The sequence below is a fragment of the Adiantum capillus-veneris genome, chromosome 28 (genome assembly GCF_014529385.1).
Source record: "Adiantum capillus-veneris isolate H3 chromosome 28, ASM1452938v2, whole genome shotgun sequence".
Taxonomy (NCBI): Eukaryota; Viridiplantae; Streptophyta; class Polypodiopsida; order Polypodiales; family Pteridaceae; genus Adiantum; species Adiantum capillus-veneris.
The window spans coordinates 30,240,776-30,244,498 of record NC_140958.1 but is presented as its reverse complement, the minus strand read 5'-3'; positions in this window follow the sequence as shown (position 1 = coordinate 30,244,498).

The following is a 3,723-nucleotide window of genomic DNA, read 5'->3' as shown; positions in this document are numbered from 1 at the left end:
AGTTACATCAAAAGACAGGTATGCCCCTCCATATACAACCGCTTCTCCAGCGCAGATCGGGAACGGTGCACACACTCCTGTCCCATGATATCCCGTGAAGAACTGCTGCTACTACCACCACATACCGCATGACTCCTGATCCGCAGTGTCTAGACCTCCGCAGGACCGCATGTGCGGCTAATGCCATAGCGACAAGAGCACCATGGCTCTCATTCTTGGAAGGAAACAAAGGCTTATGCTACGATCTGAGTGGGCAACCTTCAGAAGGAATCCTTTACGGGTTCTATGCCAGATGCATGTTCCTGCCCTCAAATAATATTCTAGCCTTTGAATAAGCATTCTACACTGGATTCTTCACCTCGCAAACAAAGATATTTGCATTGTTGATAAGCAACCTAACATCCAGGTTTGTAGGCTACTTAGTGGTGGAGCTGAAGAATCAAATCACCATGCAATTTCTGCAAGTGCCCGACAAAGAACGAAGAATCAGATACCAGAAGGCATTGGACGCACTTAAAGAACCCCTCACCCATCGTCAACCCGAAGACTACTTCAGCCCATAAAGCTCTATCAAGGGACGACACAGGTGAGGAGGGGAGGAATGTTAGTAGCAAGCTAATGCGTACACCATTTTTGCACCATTTTTCGGAGTTCTCCTTGTAAATCATCTATTATTTTGATAAATTGAGAATATTGTAACTCCTATTTTCTCGGATAAACCTTGTCATTATTGAGCCGGGGCTACAAGCTTCCAGATTGTATTAGTTTGTCATCTCTATGTAAGCCTTACAATTGTCAACTAGATATAGGGATGCTATGATGACTTGCTCAAACGTCATGCATGCTTTCAAATGCAGGTCCCTTTTGAAATTTTTGTTCCTCAAACTCTCTATAAAGAGAACTTATAATGTCTCATCTTGTGGTAGCTCTCTCACATGATACCTCTCTATGTATTGTTTGCAGCGAAGAAAAGCTTCCTTCAATTCCTCATTCTCTCTTTGTTTGAAAGCGTAGATTTATGACACAATATTGTGCTTGATCCCCCTTTTTGAGAACTCCCATGAAAATTCTTGCAAGAGTTGTTCTATGTGTGGAAAGTCATCTTTGTTTAGATTGAAACCACAACAAGGCTGTTCCTTCCAATATCTTAGCCCAAATCCTCTGTATTGAGTTTGAAAATCCATAATCTGTTTAGCTCTCAAAACTTGTTTGGAGAGTGAAACATGAGCATATGGATCCCCTCACCCATTGTACTTTGTCTTAACACAATTGACCACTTGATATGGTTTCATTTGTTTTGATTCAGTCACCAATCTAAACAATTTGGAGTCTCTTTGCAGAGATGTCTCTTTCTCTCTCTTCTCGTTCATAGACCGCTTTTGGCGTTGTCAGGAGTTTTTTGGAGCAAGGGATTGCGCATATGTACATATACATGCATGGTGCATCAAATAAAGAATTGCCCATTTTTCAGAGCCAGGGGGTTACGTGGGGCCCACGTGTGTACAGGTAGGACAGGGTGTACATAGTGCAGCGATTTTCACTATTATCAGTACCAGTGTGTTTTTTCTACAATAAGGAGGATTTGGTAGCGCGTAAAACTTCTCGAGGAAGCTATCCGCAGGCCGACGACATGAGGTAAGCAGGTGCGTCAGATGGCATCTAGTGGCATCAGGAGGCCGAACGGGGTCAATACTTGCACGTGGAGACGTACGGACACAACGTGGGTGTTTTCTTGTGAGAGTTATGCAGGAAGGTCATCATTAGGACCACTTTTTGGGGCCACTTCACGTGGTTTCGAGTCGCATTATTGAAAAGAAATGAGTGCCAGGTGTGCGCATGGATGCAGCAGGGTGACAACTATGCACTGCGAGGTCAGTTTTTGGCCTGTTCAGGGTCCGTTTGAGGTCATCTAAACGGCCAAGGGTGCCCGACTAAAAAATCTAAGTGTGGGAACTGAAAAAAGAGAGACAAGACCAGAAAAAACGTGGAGAAGAGAGGAGAAATAGCCGTAGGTGTGTTTTTGCTCATTTTGGAACCTGATTTGGCCGTAAACTGCTCATCCGAGGTCGGATTTGAGAACTTTGACATTGTAGACCGGGGTTTTGGGCCGTTCCGGACGCGATGGCGCTGTCCATTTTGCCAAATTACTCACTCTTTTTGTGTTGTTTTTGCTGTGTAAGTTTCTCCTATGAGCGAAGCTTCTGCTCCAATTTGTGATTGTATGTTGTGTCTTTTACCCATATTGTGTGAGCTATTTGCCCCATTGGTGTTGGCCCAAGCTTAATTGTATTTAAACATCAAAAATTCTCCTCTTTTGAGCTGAGTTTTTTTGGGTGTGTGCGTGTGTGTGTGTCTGTGTAGAGTGGGCAAGTGGATAGTCTCTCTCCTCTCACTCCAGAGGTGTGTTCCCTGTCTCGGCCAGGTGTGTTGTGTAAGCCGAGTGGTGCCCCATAGTGTGTGTGTGTATCTTCCCAAGAGTGTGTGTTGGGTTATTAAAGAGGTGTTCTGTGTGTTTTCATCCCGCTCACATTCTTTTGGCGCCCCCACGGAGGATCTTCTTCGAGTATCTTCTGCTTCGAGCTTCAAGCTTCGAGATTCGGGGTTACAGGTTACCGGTTACAGGGACAGGTACAGGTACAGGTGATTCACACAGGTATAGGTAGCTGGAGTACAGTGATATACTAGGAGTGATGTCACTTGCAGTTGTTGTGGGTATGCATCACTTGGCGCCTATTTGAGCGCATTGTCTGCTGGATTGTACGTTACTTGTGGAAACTGCCATTGTACGCATTTGTGGAGCCATACTTGGTTGTATTTGGCAGTCCCAGCTATTTCTGAGACTTGGTCTGGAAGATAGTCATTTCTGAGACTTGACTATACGCGATTTGCATTAGCCTTCGTGTGAGGGTCGATAGCGTGAGGTTTTTATTGAGCTGGGGGATTCTCAAATGTGGAGATCCTTTTGGTGATACAAGCAGCTGGAGCACCCTTTTCGTGACCTCGCCATAGGCTATGCACTAGTGAGTCCTATTTGATGCTCGGGTTCTATTGTTGACAATTTATGCATATATATACAGTCTATATTTTGGGTTCCTACTGCTCTACTTCTAGGGAAACTCTGTCAAAATTTTTCCAAGTTATGATGGTTGGTTTCTTGGTCTTTTGAGCCATTTATGCTGTTATGCTGCTGAAATTTTGGCAAAATCAGAGGTTAAGTCAGGTGTGCCTTCTTGGGAGCTTCATGGTTGGCTTTAATGGATTATCAAAATGGCCCTCAATTCACTCCTTTTCATTTAACTCAAAGAATCCAGATAAATGTTCTTGTGTCCAGGAAGATTTTTTTCCAACAGTGCAAAGTCTTTATGTTCGGGCCAAGAAGATTAAGAGAGATCCTGGAATGTCCTTTGCCTGTTGTAATTCCGATGATCAACTATGAAAACTCATTTGATGTGCATGTGTTTGTCCTTATCTAAAGTTGAGCTCCATTGAAGTTTGTGAGAATTGAGTCAGTCGGAAGTTTTGGGTTCTTGCACGTGTGTTCAAAGGGGTTCTCAAAGCATTGTAACTTGGGTAGCCATGGCTTTCTCTTATCTAGAGTTTCATAAAAGAAGTGATGAAGATGTGGAAGATTTTTTGGAAAAGATGGAGGTTGCCTGCATTAGCAACCAGATTCATGACCCTGCGCAGATGTTACGTCTTCTCCAAATTTGTTTGAAGAGTGAT